Source organism: Xyrauchen texanus, chromosome 32 (genome assembly GCF_025860055.1).
Source record: "Xyrauchen texanus isolate HMW12.3.18 chromosome 32, RBS_HiC_50CHRs, whole genome shotgun sequence".
NCBI classification, from domain to species: Eukaryota; Metazoa; Chordata; class Actinopteri; order Cypriniformes; family Catostomidae; genus Xyrauchen; species Xyrauchen texanus.
In genome coordinates this window covers 21,951,994-21,974,419 of record NC_068307.1, presented here as the reverse complement: position 1 = coordinate 21,974,419, position 22,426 = coordinate 21,951,994, and positions in this window count along the sequence as shown.

Sequence of the window (22,426 nt, the reverse complement as noted above, 5' to 3'; positions counted from 1 at the left end):
CAATTTTACAAAATGGTCCGATGTCTAAAACTTAATGAAAAGTTATGACTCATAATCTTTGGAAAATGTTTGAAAATAACAAGCTATGGGTATACTGTATGTACGCCACACAACTAAGGTATAGGTAAGCCAGAAGCTAAAATTAAATTGACTAGTAATGTCACATTAATTTTAATTTAGTTTCATATTCAATCTTTCCCTCTTTATAGTACTTCTGTTATTTATAATAGAGTTGGAAAAACCCAAGGATATCATTGTACCAGAAAATAATAAATCTGTGTTTAAGTTTTCATTATGTGAAATGGAGGTAAGTGTTTAGAAATGCACTTGTCTTTATTTTTGTAGCCAATTTGCCACAATTGTTTACAGGTGCATTAATCTCATACCTTGACAGTTGTTTTATTATACAAATTAATAATTTTTATTCCTTATCAATTTATATATATATATATATATATATATATATTACAATTCCCTGGGAATACTCACCCCTCATGTGCTTGAATCTGTGATCTCAACTGGTCTGTTCTTGTCTATTATGGTAGTTTCAAAGTCTATACTGCATGAGCAGGCCAATTTATTGAAAAGTTTAGTACTAGAATCATAAGAACAATCATGGTAGCTAAGTAGATTGGGTTGTTACAAACAGAATTACAAATAAAATGACTTCAAATGCTCACACTGTGGAGGTAAAGTTTTTGCAGGTAATACTGCTTGGGTATGATCACTTATCAGTGGATCGCGCCATATGGGGAATTCTTATTGCAGCCACAAGATGGAGTTGTTCCACTTTCCTAATTTGATAACAACTAAAACATTATTCACCCATCTAAATATGAGTACATTAATTAGATAACTTTTAGAGTTAACAAAGAACCAGAGTTTAATTTATTTTATATTAGGGGTCCTCCCTTAGAGATTTGTCAGTTTCCATTTGTCCTATTCTGGGAGCATGGTATAATCACGCACAAGTTTGTTTCTGGGGTGGTCTTTTTTTGGCACAGAGAAGATGTGTTTGAGTGAAACTCAGAGCTGGAAATTAAACAGTAGTGTCTGGGAGCCTCCTTATGTATGTGAGTTAAAGACCAGCACAGCTCCATTATCACTAGAATCAACACTGTTCCAAGGTGTGAAAAAGTTATTAGAGATCCTTTGAATTCACTTGGAACATATTTACAGGTGATTAGCGCACCGGTTACTGGGAGGCTTTTAAATTATTAATGAGATGTGGGAAACAGCTGTTTGCAGTTTATTTTGTCTCAGCGGCTGGAACAAGTGGGTAAAACAAAAGAATCTCGGAGGTTGATTTGTTTGCGTTGGCGTTTTCTCTGTTGACAGCCACAGAGACTAAAAAGTGTTGATTGTAACCATGAGTCTAAAAGCCATGGTGTAATTAGCAGACATGTCCTCATCTGGACCCTAAAAACAATTTGTGCATATTTGACACAGAACTTCCGAAACCTTCTTTGTTAAGCTTAGAAAACCTACAGACCCAAATCATTATTTATTCCAGAACTAATGGCAATTTGGAATCTGTTGTGTTGAGAAGCATACAATACTTGATGTTCAATTCATAGTAATTGCTAACTATAACACATTAATGTGGAACTGCACCACTAGGGACTCTAGTGAGAAATTGTGTTGAGTAATGTGAAGAAGAGGAATAAAGTTTGATGTGTACACCGCATGGAACACCACAAATTGGCGACGAGGATGAGCGCTTCAGTGCCGAGCCCGCCCCCGTTTCTTCCTGTTAGTGGGGAGCCACTAATTCCATTTGAAACGTGGCAGAAAATCTTCCATAATTACATGATAGTCATCCAGGCAACCAGAGATGCATGGCCGGAGGGACGCAGACGAGCAGTCTTGCTGCATTGCTTGGGGACGGAAGGCCGGCGCCTGTTTTATACTCTGCCAGACCAAGGTACTACTTTTGATGAAGCAATGGCTGCACTTCAGAAACACTTTGTGCCTAAAGTTAACGTAGTCGCATGCCAACACACGTTTAGACAGCGAGTGCAAAGAGCGGATGAGACTGTTACGCAATACGTTGCTGCTTTAAGAGCGTTAGCAGCCCCATGTGCGTTCGGGCAAATGGAGAGTGAAATGCGTTGTTGTGATCAGTTGATCGCAAATGCGTCGTTGACTGCAGTAAAGGACAAATTACTGTTGGAGGACGACCTCACTCTAGAGAAAGCAATTACAATCGCATGTCAAGTGGAAGCTGCTGTTAAAAATTCTTCGTTACTCTGTAATTCCACTGCTACTGCCATGAAGTCGATACAAGCAATTAGTATGGATACTAAGTATGGCAGAGGGGGAAAGGGTGCACGTTCAGCTAAGCACGTTCACGTTCAAGCTGCTCAGAGACGATCGGAGGATCAAAAACAAACAACGACTGGTCAGCAACGTCGAGAATGTGGATCGGACAAACATCTGGCAAATGATAAAAACTGCCCTGCTGCTAAAGTGACATGCAGACAGTGTGGGAAAAAAGGACACTTTGCTAGAGTGTGTAAAGCAGCAGTGAGTGAAGTAAGGAGGTGGTAGTTCCAGACCTGACTGTGCTCTGTGTGGATAATGTAAAACAAGCTGTTACAGCCAATGATAAGATCACCTGTGAAGTGAATATTGAAGCACCAGGAGGTCAGAAACATAAGTTACAACTGGTAGTAGATACGGGCTCATCAGTTTCCATACTTCCAGAAGATGTGTATAAGAAACACTTCTCACAATGCACCCTGAGTAAGCCCAAAATTATGCAAAAGAGAACCTACCAGTTATTGGCTGCTTAACAGCATTAGTGGGTGTATCAACAAATGACAATGTAGTTCCAGCTACTTTTTATGTAGTGACAGCAGGATCTCCCTTGCTAGTGTTAGATTTAATAAGACTGCTGAACCTGGATATTGTAAGCGGAAAAGTAAAGTACATAGACAATGAATGTGGAATCTCACCTGAACCTCTTCATATGACTCAGCATTCCACAAGCCCTGTGTACACAGTATCACCTGTATCTGCTACTCACCTTGAATGTGTGAAAGGATTCATCCACAAAGTGCAAGTTAATTCAACAGTTACACCAGTGCATCAAAAAGAGACGCTTACCTCTAAGCATCCGTAAGGAGGTGTCCACTGAGCTTAATCGTCTCCTTACAGCGGGCATAATTGAACCAGTTGATGCTTCAGAATAGGTTAGTCCGTTGTTGGTGGTACGTAAGCGTGATGGACACATTAGACTTTGTGTAGATCTCCGTGAACCCAATAAGAGTGTGATTATGGATTGCTACCCATTACCTCACATGGATGATTTGTTTACAGAACTTGCAGGTGCTTCACATTACAGTCAAATTGATCTGAGCTCTGCTTACCACCAGCTGCCTCTCCATCCTGACCGTCGTAACCTGACTGCGTTCATAACGCACGATGGCCTTTTCCGTTTCACTCGGGTTCCGTTTGGACTAGCTTCAGCACCGTCAGCCTTCCAAAAAATGATGCAAACGGTCCTAAAGGGGCTGGAAGGGGTAAAGAATTACTTAGATGACATTATAGTTTATGGTAATTCTAATGTGGCCCATGATAAGCACCTCCAAGATGTTCGTCAAAGGCTAGACGAGGTTGGCTTGCAGATTAACTTTGATAAAAGCTCCTTCAACCAAGCAAGCATTCCGTTTCTGGGTCATGTAATTTCTAAAGAAGGATTACATCCCAGCCCAGACCACCTTACTGCCATTTCAGAAGCACCTCGACCTACAGATATGGTAGCTTTACGTTCGTTCCTAGGGCTCACTTCATGGTTCAACAAATTTCTCCCAGGCTACGCTACTGTGGTTGAGCCGCTGAGGCAGATGCTCAGGGCTGATGCAAAAACGCCACTACAGTGGAGTAAAGAGACAGTTGATAGCTTTAATATGCTTAAGAGAATGCTGCTGGAGAGCCCTGTTCTTTCTATTTATGATCCTTCCCTTCCCACATTCATTACTACAGATGCCTCAGATTACGGCCTTGGTGCTGTTCTGACACAGCTACATCCTGATGGTGTCGAACATGTGGTAGCCTTTGCATCCAGGACACTATCACCATCTGAGAGGAAATACTCTATCGTGGAGAAGGAGGCACTTGCGTGTGTTTTGGCGGTGGAATAGTGGAGAACGTTTGTGTGGGGACATCGTTTCACTCTAAGAACTGATCATCAGGCCCTTACTACTCTTCTCTCCACAAAGGGCATGAATAGAGCAGGCATGAGAGTAGCTCGTTGGTCTGCTAGGCTCCTGTGCTTCCAGTATGATGTACAGTACCGTCCAGGTAGTAAAAACTGTGTGGCGGATTGTCTCTCCCGAATGCCATTGAGCCACACAGACACCACTGTATCCATTGAACAGGATTTGATTTCTGAAATTGCAGAAATTCAGCCCTTCCTGACTGCATTGCCACTAGTGGACCTTAAAGCTGAATGTGAGGACTGTCCAGAGCTGTCTCAGTTACATCAGACAATTCAGACAGGTTGGCCCAAACTGCAAAAGTCTGTCTCCAGTGACTTACGTCCATACTTCCCGATTAGACATGAGCTGGCTGTTGAATCTCAGTTGATTTTCAGAGGGAATCAGTTGATTGTTCCTATTGCACTGCGGGAATGCCTCATCCACCTGGCACACGAGGGACAGCAAGGGCTGGTGCGAACCAAACAGCGTCTGAGAGAGCTGTATTGGTGGCCGCAAATGGACGATCTTGTTCACACAATCCTATCCGCATGTGTGACAAATCGGCCAAAACATTTACAGCTCCAATGCAGCCAGTGGAGTTCCCAAAAGGCCCATTTCAACATGTTGCTATTGATATAGTAGGACCGTTCAAAAAGGGAGCTACTGACTGTAAGTTTGCAATAACATTGATTGACTATTTTAGCAAATGGCCAGAAGTTGGTTTGCTTCATCAGTAACAACAGAGACTGTTCTGAAATTTCTGACCACTATCTTTGCTCGAGAAGGAAACCCCTGCACCATCACGACAGTTAATGGGCCGCAGTTCACTTCATCTGAATGTGCTGATTTTGTGAAAACATAGGGAATAAAGCACATAAAGACCAGTGTTTATCACCCTCAGGCTAATGGGGCTATTGAACGTTTCAACAGGGTGCTTAAAGAGTGTCTTCAAGCAGCTGAAGTGGCTCGTAAGCCCTGGAAATCTGCAGTCCTGACCATGCTGAAGAGCTATCGAGCGACACACCATGCTACAATGGGTGAGACCCCTTTTCTGCTCTTGGGAGGCCGACCTATGAGGACGAAGCTGAATGTTCTTCTGCCTGAGGATAGCCCTGATCAATTTACTCAGGTCAGAGCTTGTGTGACACAAAGTCAGAACAAAAGTAAACAATACACCAATCGTAAAAGAGGATCTAAATTTCTTAAAATTGCAGTTGGAGATAAAGTGAGAGTGAGAAAGCCTTTTCGCATGAAAAAAGGAGAAGCCCGGTTCACTGATCCGTTGTCAGTACAACAACAAATAGGAATGAATACTTTCCTCTTAAGTGATGGGAAAAGATGGAATTCAGCACGTCTTTCATTATGCTCAGAAAGAGAGGAAATCACTGCACGGGATGAAATACCTGAAGGAGGCTGTACAATCGAGAACACTGCTGTGAGTTTGAATAGGGATTTAAGACAGAGACGACCACCTTTGTGGACTCAAGTCTATGTGTTGAAGTAATGTGTCTGAAGAGAAAGAAATTAGTCAGACCAAGAGGATATGTAAAGGGTGTAGGCGGATCGCTGCCCTATCTAAAAAAAAAAAACATTGAATGTACACTGAATTCTGAAATGTTTGATGAATGTTATTCTGTTATGTTAAAAGGATAAAAGTGTACTAGAAGCTTTCATTATGCTCCTTTGAAATGCCTATTCGAAGTAGACTGTTGTTTGAATGCATAAGAGGTCATGTGAATATGCTTCTTTGAGATAAGTTGTTTTTTGAGTAAATAAGATTTGAATAAGGTAATGATCTTAAAAGAGTAGAAATTATGTTTGAGTAACGGGGGAGATGTTGTGTTGAGAAGCATACAATACTTGATGTTCAATTCATAGTAATTGCTAACTATAACACATTAATGTGGAACTGCGCCACTAGGGACTTTAGTGAGAAATTGTGTTGAGTAATGTGAAGAAGAGGAATAAAGTTTGATGTGTACACCGCATGGAGTGTGTTCTGTTAAAGGGTAAAAACACCACAGAATCACAGATGTTTCGGCAGTTTAAATTAAAGTCCTTTTTCACAGTAGCGCCATGACTGGAACTCAATCATTTCCAATGGATAGTCCTACAGGGGCTGCATGGGGTTGTGGCATTTTCGTATCCGATTTGAGCTTTGACTGCCGGACCGTATGGGAACGCCCGACCGGATGTGATGTATTCATTCAAAACTATCAGCACAAAGTGAGAAAAATCTATGGATTTTGACCTAAACTATATTCCAAATGCCTGCTACATCTGTATTTTGGACAATTATTCATGTAGAAATGATTGTTTATGTTGCAAATGCATCACAAATAGCTTTTGTAATTATAGTTAATGTGTGATTATAATATATAAGTGTTTAATTTTTTCTGCATGCGCACAACCTGCATATTTAAAATCACATTATAAAGACTTCACAGCAAGAGGGAAGGAGGACAAGGGGAACCAGGTTTCTTCGGTCACAGGCAACGCACTTTTAATTGGCCTTTTTTCTGGTTTACAGCTTCACAATAACTTATCAGCTTTGCAATAACTCATTAGCTTCACAAACAGACTTCTGGAACAAGACTATCTCTCTCTTCTGGTGGTGGCATGGCTGCTTAAATGCCACTCTCCCCATGCTCACTGGAATTAGAAACAGGTGTTAGACAGGTGTAATCTATCTCAGGTGCAAGCACACTTACCGCTTTCTCTCTCTCCGAGCGGACACTTGACCACGCCCCCGCTGCCACATATCCCCACCGCCCAACTCAGGCCAGGGAGACATCCAGCCTGTCTACCCTCTTTCCCTCTCCACCACCCATGAGGGTATGGCCCCCAGCCCTCTGTCTGAAGCGTCCGTCTGCAACACAAAAAGGAGAGACAAATCAGTTGAATGTAAAAGCGGCCACCTCGAAGTGTGGCTTTAACCTTCGTAAACACCTGTTGACACTGCTCCATCCACTGGACCGTTTCTGGAGCTCCCTTTTTAGTGAGATCAGTCAGCAGGCTGGTGACATCCGAATAATTAGGCACAAATCTCCAATAATAGCTAGCCAGCCCCAGGAAATGTCTCAACCCCTTTTTGGTCTTGGATCTCGGGCAGGTCGCAATCGCCGCAGTCTTGTCAACTTGGGGACGCACCTGCCCATAGCCCAAGTGGATCCCCAGATACTGTACCTCCACCTGCCCAATCGTGCACTTCTTGGGGTTTGCTGTGAGTCCTGCTCATTGCAGCCACCTCAGAACCACCCTCAGATGCTGCATGTGCCACTGCCAATCATTGCTGTAAATGATGATATCATCTAAATAGGCAGCGGCGTAAGCCGGATGCTGTCTGAGGATTCTGTCCATGAAATGCTGGAACATAGCCGGGGTCCAAAACAAACCGAAAAAAAGTGTCACAAATTGGTGTAATCCGAAAGTTGTGGTGAAATTAATTTTTTTACTGGATATTGGTTTCAAGTAGACCCTTTGTTAAATCCAGTGTCGAATAAAATCGAGCCCAACCGACGAGCAACTCCTCTACGAGGCATTGGGTAGGCATCAAATTTAGATGCTGCGTTAACTTTTCTATAATCCACACAGAACCAGACAGACCCATTGCTCTTAGGAACCAGAACAACCGGGCTGGACCAATTGCTTTGGGATTCCTCTATCCTCTACCCCAATACCGAGTATTGCATCCAATTCTTCCTGAACAATTTTTTTTGTGCTAGGGCAATCGGTAGGAACGGCTGTGTACTACTACTACCCCTGGCTCGGTCTCGATGTGGTGCTGAATGAGGTTTGTACAACCCGGCAGAGGGCAAATTCCTGTTGCAACTTGGCAACCTCCACGAGTTGATACGGTGAGAGGTGGTCTCCACAAGGGTGATATGATTGTGTTTTGTATTCACCTCCGGCCTGAGCTCCGCCCTCTCCAGAACTACCATGCCAACATCACAGGGATCTCCTCCCTCCATAATTAAAAGAGGTTGAGGTGATATATTTGACGTGCGCCCACTCTATCAGTTTGCTTTACCTCAAAAACGAGATCCCCCACTCGTCGTGTGACCTCATAGGGTCCTTAACACTTGGTGAGTAATTTGGAGCTCAATGTGGGGAGTAATACAAGTACCTTATCTCCCAGTGCAAATTCCCACAGCCGAGTTCCCCTGTTATACAGTCGGCTCTGTTGTTCTTGAGCTTGGAGCAAATTCTCCTGTGTTAGTTGCCCCAAGGTGTGAAGTTTTGCTCTAAGATCAAGAATGTATTGAATTTAATTCTTACTGGATGAAAGTCCCTCCTCCCAAGCTTTGCATATGACATCAAGCACACCACGCTGGCACCACCCATACAGCAGCTTGAATGGGGAAAACCCAGTGGAGGCTTGTGGGACCTCTTGTACTGCAAATAACAGAAGATCGAGCCATTTGTCCCAATTTCTAGCATCCTCGTTCTTAAAGATTTTATTAAATCGCTCCACCAGTCGATCTGTTTGTGGATGGGAAATGCTGGTGCGAATTGATTTATTGCCCAATAATTTGTAAAGCTCATGTAGTGTCTGTGACATAAAGGTTGTGCCCTGATCGGTGATGATTTATTTCAGAAACCACACACGGGAGATTATTTTGAAGAGTGCCTCCACAACACTACATGCTGAGATGCTGCGTAGAGGCACTGCTTCCGTATATTGCGTTGCATAGTCCACTAGGACTAATACAAAGCAATGTCCGCATGCTGACTGCTCTAATGGCCCGACAAGGTCCATGCCAATTCTCTTGAAGGGGACTTCGATCAGCGGAAGAGTGCGCAATGGCACTTTTGGGGTGGCCGGTGGATTCACCAGCTGACATTCGCGGCATGCTGCACACCACCAGCGAACATCGCCACCAATGCCTGGCTAATAAAAATGTAAACTATTAGTCAGTTCAGTTTTTTTCTTTCCCCTAAGTGACCCGCCATCGGATTATAATGAGCCGCCTGGAACACCATTTCCTGGCGGCTCTACATTATTAAGAGCTGGGTTATATCTTCCTTTGTTTGAGCATCCTGCATCACTCTATACAACGCTCATTTATAATTGCTAAATAGGGATATGAAAGTGCGACATTCAGCCAGAGTTGTTGACTATCAATCACTCTCACTTGGTCGAAGGCATGCTTGAGTGTTTGGTCTCATGTCTGCTCCAAAGGGAAATCCCCTCCAGGAAATCCCCTGAGGATAGTAGGGGCTGCAGCCTCATCCCCCCTCACGTCATCCTGATGTGGAGCTGATGAAGACGGCCCGGCTCAGCCTCCCCTGCCAGAGCATCACATATTTCACATATCGCCGTTTTTGTGCAGGACCCATCTGTGCAAATTCCCTTTAATACATTTCTGAAATCAAGCCAGATAGTCCCCAAAATCAGCGTAAGAGTGAGGTGGGAACTAACCACGGCCTCCACTCTATGATTTGTTCCCAAAAATTGTATCACAAGGGTCACCACAGGATAATTGTGTATATCCCCATGCACACACCTCACCCTCACCATTTTGGATGTGCCCAAAGCTCCATGTTGAACCAAGCGTTGGTGGATAGTGGTTTGATCGTAGTTCCCATCCAATTTCATCTAGAGTTTTTTGACTTATGACATTTCTTGGAAATATTATTTTTCATGTTCTGTCAGCGGACCAATCCGAAAACACTTTAAACAACTGTACAACTAATTGAAGAGACTGTAGTCTATCCCTCACAACCTCGTTGTGATTCCTGTCAAAAATCAAGATGGCGCTGCTGTGAATAAATCTGAGAATCAAGCATGCCGCCGTCTTGAAAATCGAACTTCCAGTTTAGCATTTTCTACATAGATGTCTATGGTGTTTATCTCAGTGTAATTACCTAAAGACGTGGATTTCTTGGATTTGCCAGAAGTTATCATGAGAATTTTAAAGTGTTCATAGCAACTGGAAACAGAGCGGGGAGATTTGAAAACAATAAGTACTTCCTTCATAAATACAAAAGATCCTACCTTAATGCTGTGGACATACTGATATCCCTCAAAATAAAGTCCGTTAAAATACAGTCAGGTCCATAAATATTGGGACATCGACACAATTCTAATCTTTTTGGCTCTATACACCACCACAATGGATTTGAAATGAAATGAACAAGATGTGCTTTAACTGCAGACTTTCAGCTTTAATTTGAGGGTATTTACATCCAAATCAGGTGAACGGTGTAGGAATTACAACAGTTTGTATATGTGCCTCCCACTTTTTAAGGGACCAAAAGTAATGGGACAATTGGCTGCTCAGCTTTTCCATGGCCAGGTGTGTGTTATTCCCTCATTATTCCATTTACAAGGAGCAGATAAAAGGTCCAGAGTTCATTTCAATTGTGCTATTTGCGTTTGGAATCTGTTGCTGTCAACTCTCAATATGAGATCCAAAGAGCTGTCACTATCGGTGAAGCAAGCCATCATTAGGCTGAAAAATCAAAACAAACCCATCAGAGAGATAGCAAAAACATTAGGTGTGGCCAAATCAACTGTTTGGAACATTCTTAAAAAGAAAGAACGCACCGGTGAGCTCAGCAACACCAAAAGACCCGGAAGACCACGGAAAACAACCGTGGTGGATGACCGAAGAATTCTTTCCCTGGTGAAGAAAACACCCTTCACAACAGCCAGATCAAGAACACTCTCCAGGTATGAATTTGCATGTGAAATACCACGATCTGTCATGTTCCAATGTAGCTACACATTTGAACACAAATTATTAACAAGTTGAAATATAAAAATAAAGCAGAATTACACATATAACAATAAAACTCTTGTATCATGAAAAAGTGCAGTGTGTCAGCATAGCCAGGTCCAATTTACCTCCGCAGTTCTTGGAAATACAAACATTCACAGTGACAGCAAAACACCTCAAAAGCAATTTCACTTAATAAAGGGGTGTTTTAGACTCACACCATCAACTCTCAGTGAAAAATACTTGCTGTGATCTCACATATAATCCATTCTGATCAACTCTTCTCAGTAGCTTCAATGCAATCTGGAAGTTAAGAGACAAAACACAGAAGCGCGGAGTGCTGTAAAGGTAGAGTGACCATATTCAAAAAGAGGAAACCTTTTCGCAAGGAGGCTTTAGGGATTGGGGTGGGGTGGAATAATAGGGTTCAAAAGAGTGTTATGCAAACTTTAATACAGTGAAAAAGACACTCTATTAGCATAACATAAATATATATAATTAAATACACATTTCCAACATTCTTTTGAATGTCCATGAACTAAAATAAAATATTTGATGCCATGAGTGTAACTTCATTTACTTTTTCTATTATTTTGAATGCCTTGGAAAATTAAGCAATGTGATAATTGAACTGGTCGCAAAAAAGTAGTCTGCGAATTTGCCTGATGAATTTTCACCTTTTGCTGACCCTTAATGCTTTGCAGAGCTAATGTGTGCTTCTCAATCACTTGCACCTTTATTAGCAACTGACACATAAGTGCCAGCTTTACATGTCATACATTCTGCTTCCAACGGATCTCAACCTGGATGAAAGCATGGGAATTTTTTGTACAAATCTTCTATAAATTTGCACTTTCGTTTGGGCATTGTTTCCACTCAGCTGTCATTTGCTGCTACTGTCAAGCAACTGTTTGATGCCGAACACAACAGCGCTTTGTGCATTCGCAGAGAGATTGACAGGCAATAATTTGACCAATAGTTGCTGCAAGCCTTAAAGCAACTCAAATATGTGCGCGCACACAATTAAGTATTAGACTAGATGCACATCATAATTCAACTAAATCCGAATCCCGGACATTTTAGCAAATTTTTAAATCCTGGCCGGATGCTTTTTTAAGGTCCGAAAAAGAGGACATGTCCAGGAAAAAGATGGTCACCCTAGTAAAGGAGCGGGCTGAATAAGGTGAATAGGCCCACTTCTGAAACGTGAGGTGACAATAAAAGAGAACCAAAAAAAGAAAAGAACGAAAAACCCATCAGAATGTTGAAAGGCCCTATCTCTGTTAATGCCTCTGCTCATGTGACTAATTATGGTTGTTATGTGAAATTTGGCTCATAATAACATCATGTGACTGTATATGAGCTGTAAACTATTGAATTCCAATTTTTTATTGAGCAGAGTACAACACTAACAGGACTGACAATGCCACAATGTAGAGAATTCAAACCACTTCAGTGGATTTCTCAACAGAGCTGAAGAGCATGCAATACTTAAAAGGTAATGTAATTTCTTCAAAGATAAATTCATTGTTCTTATCCCAGTTTAATATGAGGAGACAACAAAAAGTAAGCCATTCATTTGTGTTGTAAGAAAAGTGTAAATTGTGCTGTGATTCTGATGCTTGCCACTCTTAAGCATGGAGAAACAGGTATTATAGATCTCTTCCTATAACACCTGTTTAACTATTGAAACATCAGTGTAACACCCGTCACAGGAAGGAGGACAGGAAACAAGTATTCCCTGCAAGGTAAGCCTTTAATGCTCTTTTCTCTTCCAATCTCACAATAACACACAAAATGTACTACAAGCGCACTGGGGTAGCTTGTCATCACTCTCTCCCCTGGAGGCCCTCTGGCTGCCCTTTTATGCCGCTCTCCCCATGCTCACTGAAATTAGAGACAGGTGTTAGGCATAATTTAGCTCAGGTGTAAGCGCCCTTACCGCTTTCCTCTCCCGGACGGGCGCTTGACCACGCCCCTGCTGCCACATACCCCCACCGCCCGACTCAGGCCGGGGCGCCATCCGGCCTGTCTACCACGCCCCCCCCATTTCTGGAGAGAAAGTCGGCGACAGCCATCTGCACCCCCGGTCTGTGGACCACCTTGAATTTAAAGGGCTGGAGAGCCAGGTACCAACGGGTGATCCGGGCGTTAGTATCTTTCATGCGGTGGAGCCACTGGAGTGGGGCGTGATCCGAGCAGAGGGTGAAGGCCCGCCCCAGCAGGTAATACCGAGGGTGAGGACCGCCCACTTGATGGCCAAACACTCCTTCTCCACGGTGCTGTACTTCTTCTCCCTCAAAGAGAGCTTCCGGCTAATGTACAGCACTGGGCTCCTCCCCTCCACCACCTGCGAGAGTACGGCCCCCAGCCCTCTGTCTGAAGCGTCCGTCTGCAAAATAAAAGGGAGAGAGAAGTCAGGTGCATGAAGAAGCGGCCCCCCCACAAAGTGCGGCTTTAACCTGCATAACGCCTGTTGACACTGCTCCGACCATTGAACCGGATCTGGAGCCCCCTTTTTAGTGAGGTCAGTCAGCGGTCTGGTGACGTCCGAATAATTAGGCACAAACCTTCTATAATAGCCAGCCAGCCCCAGGAACTGCCTCACCCCCTTTTTGGTCTTAGGTCTAGGGCAAGTCGCAACCGCCGTGGTCTTATCTATTTGGGGACGCACCTGGCCATGACCCAAGTGTAACCCCAGATACCGTACCTCCACACGCCCAATCGCGCACTTCTTAGGGTTTGCTGTGAGCCCCGTCCGCCTCAGCGATCTGAGGACGGCCCTCAGATGTTGCATGTGCCGATGCCAATCATTGCTATAAATGATAATATCATCTAAATAGGTAGCGGCGTACGCGGTGTGAGGTCTGAGGATCTGATCCATGAGTCGCTGAAACGTGGCTGGTGCTCCAAACAAACCGAAAGGAAGCGTCACAAATTGGTGTAATCCAAACGGCGTGGTGAAGGCTGTTTTCTCACAGGACATTGGTGTCAAGGGGATCTGCCAATAACCCTTTGTTAAATCCAAGGTCGAATAAAATCGAGCAGTACCTAACCGATCAAGCAGTTCATCAACACGGGGCATTGGGTATGCGTCAAATTTAGACACTGCGTTGACTTTTCTATAATCCACACAGAATCGAACAGACCCATCGCTCTTAGGAACAAGAACAACCGGGCTGGACCAATCACTGTGGGTGATTGGGTACTAATTGGCCGAGTTTTAAAGATATTTTAGAGGGTCTTTGCGCGGATGGGTCCTGCATAAAGAGGTGTGCGGTGTGCGATGCTCTGGCGGGGGAGGCGGAGCCGGGGCCGTCCTCGGCTGCTCTGAGTGATGAGGGAAGGGGCGAGGTGGCCACCCCTCCTCCGCAATGGTGCTTTTGGGGTGGCCGGTGGGTTTACCAACTGACATTCACGGCACGCCGCACACCACCTGCGGACGTCACCGCCAATGCCCGGCCAATAGAAACGGGCTATTAGACAAAGAAGTGTTTTTCGTTCCCCTAGGTGACCGGCCATAGGATTATAGTGAGCCGCCTGGAAAATCATTTCCCGGCGGCTCCGTGGAATCAACAATTGGGTCACTTCCTCTTTTGTCTGAGCGTCCTGCGTCACTCTATATAGCCGATCTTTAATCATGGCAAAATACGGGTATGCGATGGCGATGCCCGGCCGAAGCTGTTGACCATCAATTACTCTCACTTGGTCAAGAGCATGTTTAAGGGATTTGTCCCGCGACTGCTCTAGAGGGAAGTCCCCCTCAGGGAATTCCCTGAGAGGAGGGGTGGCCACCTCACCCCTTCCCTCGTCACTAAGAGCAGCCGAGGATGGCCCCGGCTCCGCCTCCCCCGCCAGAGCATCGCACACCGCACACCTCTTTATGCAGGACCCATCCGCGCAAATACCCTCTAAAATATCTTTAAAACTCGGCCAATTAGTACCCAAGTTTAGCGGATGAGTGAGGCGGGAACTAACCGCTGCCTCCACACTATGGTTTCTTCCCCTGAATTTAATCACCAAAATCACCATGGGATACTTGTGAACATCCCCATGCACACACCTCACCCTCACCCGTTTAGCTAAACCCAAAGCCCCGGGTTGAACCAAGCGTTGGTGGATGGTGGTCTGATTGCAGCCAGTATCCAGCAAAGCTTGGTAAATACCCCCCCCTGATCCTTACCGGGATCCTGTATGCTCCAGCCCGATTGGGGGCAGCCTGTGGGATGTCGGAGACCCGCACCACCGTCCCCACCTCTATCAGCGGACACTGATCCCGGAAGTGGTCCGGATCTCCGCACCCCCAACAGGCCGGCCCAGGCGTTGCGGCCGCACTTGTGCTGGCGGGCGCCCCCACCTGAGGAGGAGAGTGGCTGAATGACGGGGAATGGGAGGGTACATTCTCCCAAGGCCGGGAAGCTGGTCTCTGGAACCCTCCACGCCTGTGCGGGGCAGGAACGGGCCCTGGGGAGAAAACAGAGGGAGAGAACATAGGGGAGGGGGAGAGGGCAGGGGCAGACACAAGGGAAGGGGAAAGAGAGAGAGAAGAAGAGGGCTCGTCCGCCCTCGGGATCGCCGCCAAGTGGTCCTCTGCCAGCCGAACAGCTTCCTCCAGCGACGCCGGGGATGGCACTGGACCCACCCCGTCGTCTTCCGAGGCAGCCGTTGAACGAACTGTTCCAGTACCACCTGGTCGATCACTCCCTCGACGTCGCGGTCCCCCGCGAGCAGCCACCTCCGACAGGCGTCCCAGAGCCGTTGAGCAAACGCGAACGGGCGATCGGACATTTCTAATTTCATGCCCCGGAAGAGCTGGCGATTCTCTTCCGGGCTCCGACCGACCCGCTGCAGAATAGACCTCTTCAGATCAGTGTAGGCCAGGAGGTTCGTCGCCGGCAGCTGCTGTGCCGCAAGTTGAGCTTCCCCGGACAGGAGGGGAATCAGGCGGGCTGCCCACTGTTCGCGGGGCCAGCCCCAGATTTCTGCTGAGCGCTCGAACAAATCGAGGAAGGCCTCAGGATCATCTGCTGCCCCCATCTTCTGTAGCATGGGGGGGGGGGCAGCGTAGCGCGGGTGTCCGGGTTCGCGGTTGTAGCCGGCGCGGCCTCCTGGCTCCGGATGGCGAGCCGGTCCTCTGCCTGAGCCTGCATGATTTCGAAAAACCGGCGATCTTGGTCCTGCCGGAGCTCAAGCAGGGATTGCTGGTGGCCTTGATGCAGCGTCGCGAGGGACTGGAGGACTTCTGCCAGCTGGGAGGACTCTATGGGGCGACCACTTTCCATGCTTGGAATGTTGCTTTTTCCAAAATCCCGGGGTTCGGCACCAGTGTAAAACCCATCACAGGAAGGAGGACAGGAAACAAGTATTCGCTGCAAGGTAAGCCTTTAATGCTCTTTTCTCTTCCAATCTCACAATAACACACAAAATGTACTACAAGCGCACTGGGGTAGCTTGTCATCACTCTCTCCCCTGGAGGCCCTCTGGCTGCCCTTTTATGCCGCTCTCCCCGTGCTCACTGAAATTAGAGACAGGTGTTAGGCATAATTTAGCTCAGGTGTAAGCGCCCTTACCGCTTTCCTCTCCCGGACGGGCGCTTGACCACGCCCCCGCTGCCACAATCAGCTATAAAATTATTAAAATTATTTATAAACTCATGTGTGTTTGTTTTTCGTTTTGTTTTTGTTTTTTGTCCAAAAAAGAGTTTTTATTATATTGTTTGAAAGTATTTCTCCAATTCCATTTGGTGCCACTGTTGGCACAAAAAATATCAAACTTCAGCTTTAACACAACAGCTGACTGTTTTATGAATGGCCGGTCTTGCAGTTTCTTGTGTCCTCTTCCATTCTAATGAGTTTGCAGGAAAAAGAAGCTGATGTGAACTTTCTTTTGCCACTCTGCTTTTATTGATTAGCTCCCTGGCTTGAATTCCCTCCTAATGAAAGCATAAGTTGAAATGGTTCATCTTCATCAGAAGTGCTGAATTTCGAATCAAAATGCTGCATGGTTTGGCTGTAAGACTGTATCCATCTCCCAATGCATTAGGAGATGCAAGAGAGCTGCTCACTCAGCATTTTAAATGTGGAAATGCCTTCTATCTCAGCGGAAGCCCAAAAACGGTTAGCATCGACCCAGAGCTCTTGTGCGTCATGGGCATCATTCTTCTGAGTCAAGGGTCCAATTCGGCAGATCCTCATTGCAATAAACTGCTCTGATAAAACAGCAGATCACAGGAGTGATAAAGAGAGTGTGGCATTCACTAAGAGCTATATTCTTCATAAACCATCTGCTCAACCCTATCCCAAGATACACACACTTGCCATTAATGGAGGAGATGAACTTTGAGAAATATTTCTGATATCAGTACACGTTAAAAGCTTCTATCCATTATGGCTAGCATGTTGATAAGCCATTCAAGGGGCCTCATAATTACAGCAAGAGTTGCTGTGGGACATTTATTCAGCTGATTCATACCTTCAAATTGGTCCAAGATGTGCCTTTACTGAAACATCTATCAATAACAAATAAAGATTTATAGCTGCTTATGTCTACTGGTGATTTTTGCTGTGGGTGTGTGATAGACAGCATTATTGATGTCTTCTGTCTAGTTAACCTAATGGACATGATAAACTAGATGCCCACTGAAATTACATCTAGAGCGTACATTTACTGAAACCATAAACGTCATTAATATAGAGACACTGTCTGAGGTAGCGTCTTTTAAATATAGATTGCAATGATGTAAGAAAATCTGAAAAAGATTTAAACCCACAAAATGAAAATTCTGTCATTATTGACTCATCCTCATATCATTGATTTCAGTCGATATTTCAATACAAAAGCAGTAGATTGTGACTATTTATAAAGCATAAATAAGCATTCAAAAGTGTCAAAAAAGTAGTCTATGAGAGAACTTAAGCTGTTTTGTGAACAAGCTTCTATCATGCACTTATTAAGACATAAAGGAGAGCTATGGCGGAAGCCAAGATTTTCAGTGTGAAAAATCACACATGAATCATATTCCAGACTTGGTATATGACCCATGGACAACTTTTAAAATACTTTCTGAACCTCCTGAGACCCATGCGTGACTGCTGTGTTACCTTTTTTGATTTGTAATTAGTAGAACCAAATTAACAAATACATTTTAGAGCAAATTGTTTTCCTAAAAATTGATGGTAACATCTGTGGTCAGCGGGACTAAATTGTTAAATTTTAAATAATACCAGTCAGATTTTTTTTTATTGTTTATTATGTTTCAAGGAGTGTTGTTTATTAATGTTTTTGAGATGTTACAGACATTGAATCTGAATTAATTATGCTAATTTCAGATGTAAAGTAATTTACAGCATCATCCAATCACTGTTACTACATTGTGTTGTGCAGCGTGGCGTTTCGCAATAATTCGCTCAAATTTTTTAAATGGCATGTCAGATGAAACTAGAGACACTAATCTTTTGATTTAAACAGGTTTCAATGTATTGACCTAATAAAGTTTCTTACCAGATGTAGTTTTGTTGGCGTTCTTCCAAATGCATACTCCGCTGTGATTGGCGCCATGTTCTTTTGTCAAATGACTCTGCACGACAAAAGTTTAACCCTATACTCACAGCCCACAGTCTTCTGAACTGAGATCAGTTGGTTTAAATTAAGCTATAATTGTGTAAAGCAAAGCCAAAATACAGTGTCCACTCATGTGGACGTGGGGTCACACGAGGTTGCACTTTAAAGTGTCACACTGGAAATCAGGGATCGTAGCATTCTTTAAAACATCTCCATAAAAGAAAGTCATATGTGTTTGCAACAACATCAGGGAGTAAATGATTGCAGAATTTAAATGCTTGAAAGAACTATTCCTTTAAAGTCCATTCTTGCATTATTATGTTGGTAACAAATCTCAATACAGAAGGGTGTGATAGAGTTGCCTTCAATGGGAACTTGCATTGCATTCTGATGCCAATCCCTATCTTACAAACATTACTAACCAATCCTACCCTAGTAACTGTTGCCGTCCTCCAAATAATCTGACAAGCATTTGTCTAATCTAAGTTTATGGAAGTCTACGGTCTGTTTTGAGCATTTTTAACAGTTTGTAATCATGTTACTGCATAATTATTTCTTTAAAGAAAAAAGGCAATGCTTTGCAATGTCACACTTCATTCCAGCTAATGTAACAATAACATCCATCAAATTATGCTGTATATTTTGCTGTTCATGAAAATCTTCAATTCATTGCTATGGTATGTTTCTTACAGCTTGTCTGAGTGAGGAACTACTACAATTTAGCAAAGGGTCAACTGCATTCTGAAACATTTTTGAATCGAACAAAGTATGGAATTGAGCTGTGTAGCTAGAAGAGTTTACATTCTTGCGAAGAGTATGTTTCAAGCCTATGGAAACTAGAGAGCTATAAGGTGCAAACTTTGACTTTTGATTGGAGTGTTTTATAGTGCCCCTCACAGAGGAATGAGAATGAATGGCTGGCATCTCAAAGGGTGAAAGATAAGGAAATCGAGTACTGTTACTATAAATACCAGCCTATGATTAAGCCCATTCAGATTCACCTTTCACATTATATTTAGAGTGTGTTGTTCACTGGAAGACAACATATTTTCACTTTATTGCAAACCTTAGTGAATCTATGCAATGACATTTCAGCCATTCATGTAGAGAACTTTCCAGTTGTTGTAGTAAACATAAGCATATTTGTGGCATTGTTGGATTTAGCATATAGCCCAAGTTGTCCTGTTTTACTTAGTTTGGGTTTTAAGTGTTATTGTACATTTTATATATTATGCTTTAAATTACAATGCCCAAAGAAACAAAATCATCCACATTTCGGTATAAAAGAAGTGTTTGTTTAGTTTGAGATAAACTCAAGTGTGAGAAATATATGAAGTTGGTCTTTAGCTAATAAAAATATAAACCAAGCAAGTTTTACAGCTGAATAATTTACAGAATGCTGAGTGTAGGGAATCCAATACACTGAAACCAAACTTCTCAAATTTGACCACTCACAACCCACACCCGTCTGAATGCACATATTCTCGCACACAAACATGTAGGATGCAACGTCTGCAGAAAATGATGAGGCATATGTCCCTGTGGGTGAGATTATAGCTCTTTAAAGACCTCTCTTCTCAATCCCCGATGTCAAAAACATGGGACATTTTGAAAATATATATATATATATATATATATATATATATATATATATTCAGTACTGACAGCAGACTTCTTTTGTAATCACTGGAGAGGATACAATGTAAAGTTATATTCAGTCATACAATAAAGAGAACTCACCTTAATGTTTGACCTTATTACAATGTATGCCTTTGTTCATGCTGAGTAGATGTGCCATGCATCCATTTACCAAAGACAATCACATCTGTTCTTCATGGTCTTGTTAACGATTTCTTACCTTGAGTGTGTGCAGTCTGTTTGGTGATTTTCTAGGCCAGTGTAATATTATTGTCTCCTTTGGCTGCCTGGCAGCATGAACTTGTGCTTACTTTAAAAATGCCAAGAGAATCCTTTCAGTGTATGTAAACATTAATGTGAATTCAGAAACAAAGCATAAATCTCATAAAAAAAAATTGTCAACTAATAGGAGGGATAATATGGTACAAAATGTTTTAAAGCAGAACAGATATTTGATATTATTGCTATATTGGTGTACAAACGCTTTTTAAAGATTTGGCCTTGATAAATTAATAATGTCTTGTGTTAAGATTATTATAAATCTGTCATCATATTCTCGTGTGGCAAAGCGATTCGACACTGATACCAAAAACATCTGTTTCATGCTGTTCACAATAGGACTAACACAGACTCTTTGACCCTTTTTGCAACACAATATCACTATAAATCTGACTTTATCTCTGAAAACGCCTAAAGACGGTTGGAAATGAATAGTCAAGGAACATCTTTAGATATAATCATGATTTCTTAAGAAGGTTCTCATGGTTTTGTGCAATAAAGCAGAAACTAAGATTATCACTATAAGATTTGCATACAATTCAAAGGAAACTTTTATAAACTCTATAGGGGGTTTCTATCGTTACACAACCAGGGTCGGTGGAATTCTTTTCTGTGATTTGTGCAAACTGTCACCAGGAAATGATTACAGGGACAGTCCCGTAGGCGCAACCATTGGTTGTGTATTCCTGAAATGGGTCAGTGGTGATGGTACGTGTCTCACTTCTGGCAGGAATCAAATCTGAGTTTTAACCACACTACCACACTTTAAAAAAAATAAAATAACTCAGGTAACTTAGCTTTATGAGGTAACATTTGATTTAAAATTAGCTGTTTTTTATTCAAATCAAAAATATATTTTAATACCTGTTCTGTTATTTACAGTCCGATTAAATCTCAAACAGCATGGATGTGGTAAAGAAACCGCTCAACTGAAACACATTTGCTGAACCGCCACTGTTCTTAATGAGACAGTACTATTTTAACATTTGTTTTACATATTGTGAAAATGTAAATGCTACAAATTATGCATACAAAATGCACATATTTAAAGGAGCCATAATACATTATGAAATATTTTAACTTCAAACAATTTAAATATTGATGAATTTAACAAATACAGTAGGCTCATAGTATTTATGCAAGGGTTTGGTGAAATTTGGAAAAGAGTTCAGGTAGTTCTGGCTCAAACTGCAATATATATTTTCTAACTGAATGATGGGGTGCATTCCATTCAGATGTGATCATCCCTACACGCTATTTACAGTGTTGGGGAGTAATGGAATACATGTAACAGGATTACGTATTTAAAATGCAAAATATAAGTAACTGCATTCCAGTACAGTTACAATTTAAATCATTGGTATTTAGAATACAGTTACATTAAAAAAAAGTGTTTTGATTACTAAAGAGATTACTTTGCATTTTATTGTCATTTGTTTAATTTAATATTTATTCCTTTCAGATGGAAAACATTTATACATATAAATGATGCGATCAAAAGTGCATTTGAACAGCTGTGAAACACTTTCTTATGATGTGTTACATTCATACGAGCAGACAGAGAAGTAAGTTTGAAGTTTGGAGCAGAAGAAATAGAAATAAAACTTGTGTAAATTGTCATCTTTATGCTAAGCTAAAATGCTATTTCTAGCCATTTTACATGCACATTACAAGGCACAATCATATTTTTTTATCAAGAAAATTCACGTTGGATCATAATTTCTTTTTTCTAGTAAGACCTTTAATATTAGAGCAAAGATTGTATTCTTGATAATATTTTTTTTGTTGTTTTCCTGTTAAAATATCTAAAAATCCTTAAAACAAGATCAATTTGATTCATCTTGTTTTAGGAACAACACTGCATAAGATATTTAGGTTTTTCAGAGAATGTGTTTTTAACATGTGTATTTTGTCTTACTGTACTGACAGTATTTTGTCTTACTGTACTGAGTTTTTATAGTCAAAACAAGTGAAAAAAATCTACCAGTGCTGAAGAAGTAATCCAAAGTATTTAGAATACATTAC